Source organism: Hordeum vulgare, chromosome 1H (assembly GCF_904849725.1).
Source record: "Hordeum vulgare subsp. vulgare chromosome 1H, MorexV3_pseudomolecules_assembly, whole genome shotgun sequence".
In the NCBI taxonomy this organism is placed as follows: Eukaryota; Viridiplantae; Streptophyta; class Magnoliopsida; order Poales; family Poaceae; genus Hordeum; species Hordeum vulgare.
Genome location: NC_058518.1, coordinates 425,627,420 through 425,633,419, shown reverse-complemented (window position 1 = coordinate 425,633,419; position 6,000 = coordinate 425,627,420).

The window sequence follows — 6,000 nt, the reverse complement described above, 5'->3', positions numbered from 1 at the left end:
AGAGGAAATCGTATATATTCATTCTTAGGGGAGAAAGTTCTAAATATTCTTGGAGACATATCTATCATCAAATCCTATTTTCAGTATGTCTTCCATATCTTGGTACTTTTGAAGCTCTTCACATCTTTACAATAGAATACTCTTGTGTTATCTAACATTTATTTTCCCAAGAGTACTCCTACTCCTAAGATGCTCAAGAACCTCAAGTTAAGTACATGCATCATATCCTTGTTCAAGATGATCTCTTCTCTCTTGCACATATTATTTGCAAGAGTGAGTCTTGAACATGGCAATCTTTCATTCACATATGTTCGATGCATATAGCCAAAATTCACATGACTTTTCTTGTCTCTTCTACCATGTGTGTGCCCATACAGTCCAAAGCAAACATCTCTTAAAAGGGATTCCACACATTTAGGGGTAGCTTGTATTAGTCGTGTATCTTTCAAAGTTGTCATGTTCTACTACTTATCTTTATTTGAAGCTTTGATTGTATGTTGTCATCAATTACCAAAAGGGGAGATTTAAAGCACATATGCTCCATTGGTGGTTTTGATAATTAATGTCAACATACATTGTCTCTTGGACTAACACCTTTACCAAGTATATTCTAGGTATAGTCCACAAAGATGAATTGGCTAAGGATTTTGTGGAGAACCCCTTGATGCCAGGAAAGGAATAGAATTGTCCAAGCTTCAAGCTACAAGACTCTACATTTTATATTTGTGGGAAATCACATTTGAGTCCATAGCAAAGCCAATACTATTAAAAGGGTGTGAGGTATCTATGATGAATTGGTTGCTCAAGTGCTTAGAGATATCCACCAAAAATACTCAGCCATTCTCCCACAAAATTTGTCTATCCAAAACCTAAATATCAAAATCGGTGCCAAAAATAATTTCCATTCGGACCTACCAATTTTCCACCAGACAAAACGTTTGCCAAACCCTAGAATCTAGGTACCACCAACATTCCTTTCGGTGCCACCGAAATCAGTGACCAACTTTCTGGTGTGTCATTTTCAAGAATTGGAATTTCCAAGTCTTGGAATCTATCTTGCCGAGATTTGGAAACTGCCGTAGGTCACCATATCGGTACCACCCAGATTCCTATATCGGTCTCACTGAGAATTCAAAAGTTTCCATATTTTGTGCAAATCGTGACGGTGAGATTCACTTCAGTTTCACTGAGTTGGGAAATAATGTTGTAACGGTAGTATTTTTGGAGATGCCTATATATACCCATCCACCACCTCTCATTCACAGAGAAAGCACTCAGAACACACATACACTTTCCATATCCATATTTCTGAGAGAGAGCCACCTACTCATGTGTTGAGATCCTCCAATCTATCCATTTGAAACTTGATCTCTAGCATCCCCAAGTTGCTTTCCACCCAATCAATCTCTTCTACCCATGCTAAATCTGTGAGAGGGTGATTGTGTGTTGAGGAGACTATGCTTTGAAGCACAAGAGCAAGGAGTTCCTTGTTCTACCACATCTATTACCTTTTGGAGGGTGGTCCTCCTAGATTGGTTTGGTGTCGCTTGGGAGCCTCCTACTTCATGTTGTGGAGTTGAACCAAGAAGTTTGTACACGCAAGGAGATCGTCTACTTCGTGAAGATCTACCCCGAGTGCGGTGATACGTCTCCAACATATATATAATTTTTGATTGTTCCATGTTGTTATATTATCATTCTTGGATGTTTTATGATCATTTTATAGCAACTTTATATCATTTTTTGGGACTAACCTATTGAAATTGTGCGTAGTACCATTGCTGTTTTTTGCTGGGGGTTTTTCTTCGCAGAAAATCAATACCAGATGAAGTCCAAATGCCACGAAGCATTTTCGAGATTCTTTTTGGTCCAGAAGGAAACTTGTGAACCAACAGGATGATCAAGAGAGGAGGCCCAGGCGGCCCACTAGGCACCAGGGCGCGCCCAAGGCCCGTGACACGGCCTGGTGGCTAGTGGGGGCCTCGGGCACCTCCTCCACTGCCTGTGAGCTCTATAAATACCCCAATATTCCATAAACCCTAGAGGAGGTGACGAAAAATCATTCCAGCCGCCGCAAGTTCCAAAAGTCACGAAATCCAATCTAAAGCTTGTTCCTGAGAGGAACACAATCACGGAGGGGTTCATCATACTCATTGGTGGTCCTGTAATGATACGTGAGTAGTTCATATCATACCTACTAGTCCATAGGAACTAGCTAGATGGCTCTCTCTCTCTCGTTTTGCTTCTCAATACAATGGTCTCTTGGAGATCTATTTGATGTAACTCATTCTTTTGCGGTGTGTTTCTTGGGATCCGATGAATTGTGAGTTTACGATCAGATCTATGAAATTATATCCATTCTCGATTATTATAGACTCATATTTTCTCTGATAATTTATTTTTTTTCTGTCCAACTTGATCTTTTATCTTTCAATAGAAAGAGGTGCTTTGTGATGGGTTCGATCTTGCGGTGCTCAATCTCAGTGAAAGAAGGAGACATGACACAGATGTATTGTTGCTATTAAGGATAAAAATGGGGTCTATTCCTACATAAATAGATCTTGTCTACATCATTTCATCGTTCTTAAAGCATTAGTCCGTTTCTTCATGAACTTAATACACTAGATGCATGCTGGACAACGATTGATGTGTGGAGTAATAGAAGTAGATGCAGGCAGAAGTTGGTCTACTTGACTTGGGCATGATGCCTACATACATGATCATTACATTGGATATCGCCATAATTATTTGCTCTTCTATCAATTGCCCAATAGTAATTTGTCTACCCATGGTTTTCTTGAGAGAAGCCAGTAGTGAAACCTACGGCCCCCAGGTCTATTTCACATCATCTATTTGCAATCTCTATTATGTTATTCGTGTTTCCATTTTATTTTCTCTTTTATTTTCAGATCTGTATTATCAAAAAACCAAAAAATACCTTGTTACATTTTATTTGCCATCACTTTATCCGCATCTATCAATCTATCATTTTACTTTACCCACGAGGAATTGACAACCCCTACGTGTGTTGGGTTGCAAGGTTTTGTAATTTGTGTGTATGTACCTCTTACATAGTATTGTGTATCTTCCTACTAGATTGATACCTTGGTTTCATTACCGAGGAAAATACTTGTCGTCTATGTGCAACATCACCCTTTAAGCTTGGAGGGAAACCAACGCAATCAGTGAGGAGTCAAGATTTCTTGCGCCGTTGTCGGGGAAGATCAACTCAAGATCAATCAGGTTCCTACACATGAACTCTCATCTCCTTGCAATTAAATTATTTTCCATTTGCCTCTCGTTTCCTCTCCCCCACTTCACAAAAATTTCCTTTCTATTTGCCTTGCCGGGTCTCTTGTTTGTTTGCGTTCGTGCTTGCGTAGTCATGATGACTCAAGAAAAAACTAAGTTGTGTGATTTTTCCAACACCAATAAGAATGATTTTATTAGCACCCTGATTGCTCTTCCCGCCACTAGTGGGAGTCTTATGATATTAATGCAGCTTTGCTGAATCTTGTTATGAAGGAGCAATTTTCCGATACTCCTAATGAGGATGTCGCGTCCCATCTAAACACTTCCGTAGAATGGTGTGATATGCAAAATAATAAATATGTGTACAGTGATATTGTCAAGTTGAAATTATTTCCTTCTCTTTGTGTGGTCGTGCTAAAATTTGGTTTTCTTCTTTTCCACGAAATAGTATCGATTCTTGGAACAAGTGCAAAGATGCTTTTATCACAAAGTATTTTCCTCCTGTGAAAATTATTTTTCTTAGAAATCAGATTATGAATTTTAAACAACTTGATCATGAGCATCTTTCCCAATCTTGTGAAAGGATGAAATTGATGATAAAAAAACTGCCCAACTCATGGGTTCAATTTGTGGATGACCATACAAAAAATTTATGCGGGATTGAATTTTCTTTCTAGAAATCCTTTAGATTCCGGCGCGGGTGGTACTTATATGGAAATTACTTTGGGTGATGCTACTAAATTTCTTGATAATATCATTGCTAATTATTCATAATGGCATACTGAAAGGGCTCCTAGCAGTAAAAAAGTTAATTTTATTGAAGAAATTAATGCTTTGAGTGATAAAGTTGATGCTCTTATGAAATTGGTTGATAGTAAACATGCTCCAATTGATCCTAATGATGTGCCTTTGTCTACTTTGATCGTGCAAAACAAAGATCATGTAGATGTGAATTTTGTCTCGCGAAATAACTTTAATAATAATGTTTATAGGAACAATTTTAATCCTAGACCGTACCCTGGAAGTTCTTCAAATAATTATGGTAATTCTCATAATAATAATGCTAAGATACCCTCTCATCTTGAGAGTAATATTAAGGAATTTATCGATGCACAAAAAGCTTTCAATACTACGATAGAAGAAAAGTTGAATAAGATTGATGATATGTGTAGAAGCATTGGTGGAATTTCACATGATGTAGAAAATCTCAAGAATACAATTTTTCCTAAGGTTGATATTAATGAATCAATTAAAGTTTTATATGTTCCCATAGACGAAAGTAAGAAAAGAACCGCTATGCTTAGAGCTAAAAGAGAATTTCTAGAAAGAGCGTTTCCTGATTGCTTTCATAAAAATGATGAAGAAATTAAAATGATTGGTGTTTCTTCTATTGATTCCCAATTTAATAATATTAAAATTAATGATGAGGGAGCTAAATAATAGTTAACTTTAGCTAGAGGGCATTCCCATGATTTGGAGGGTGAAAATCCTATTGAGAAAACTGATAAAAGTGGGATTAAAGAGGTCAAAACTTTAGCTAGTGATGCACCCACTATTTAGGATTATAGAAATATAATTTTTTATAGTTTCTCTTTGATTAAGTGTATTTCTGTGTTGCAATCAATGATAACTTCACCAAATTCCTATGAACAAAAGAAGCTTTTACTAAAACAATCGGATGCGGTAATAAAATATTTGGAAGAAAAGTTAGAAATGGAGATTTCAAGTCCTAGAAAATTATATGATGAATGGGAACCCACCATTAAGATAAATAGTAAAAAAATTGAGTGCTATGCTTTATGTGATTTGGGAGCTAGTGTTTCCACAATTCCAAAATATCTTTGGGATGTGCTTGGTCTTACCAATATTCAAGAATGTTCTCTCAATTTGCACTTGGCGGATTCTACTATTAGAAAGACTATGGAAAGAATTAATGATGTTCTTATTCTTGCAAACAGAAATTATTTGCCCATATATTATATTGTTCTTTATATTGATTGCAATCCGCCTAGTCCAATAATTCTTGGTAGATCGTTCTTGCGTACTATAGGGGTCGTGATTGATATGAAAGAAGGGAATATTAAATTTCAGTTTCCACTAAGAAATGGTATCGAACACTTCCCTAGAACTAAGATTAAATTACCATATGAATCAATCATGAGGGAAACCTATGGATCAATCACTAAAGATGACAATACTTGAAATTTATGCTTTATGCCTACCTAGGGGGTGTAAAACGATATCGCTTGTTTGGAGGCAACCCAATGAATAAAATTTATATTTCACTTTTGCTTTATGTTCTTGAGTATTTGCAAAATTATGCTACTGTTATGATTGCTTTTTTAATGTTTTAGTTAGTGATTGTGCCAATTAAAGTCTTTAGGATCATGTGGGGTGTTAGTTGCTTTAATCTTGTTGAAAAACACAAACTTTTGTGTTCAGTAGAAATAATTCAAATAAATCATAGAAGAGTCAAAAGTGTCTAAAGTTTTTACACAGGATTGATATACAAATTCCCTATGTTGTCCTAATTATTCAGAATTTTTGGAGTCACAGAAGTATGAGTAAAATTCAAATCTTTACGGACTGTTCTGTTTTGACAGATTCTGTTTTCTTTGCGGCGTGTCCTTATTTTGATGAGTCTACGGTTTGTATCAGGGGGTATAAGACATGGTATAGTTAGAATACATTAGGTATAATGAAAAACAAAAATTGGAATGGGATTTCAATAGTACCTAAAGTAAAGTT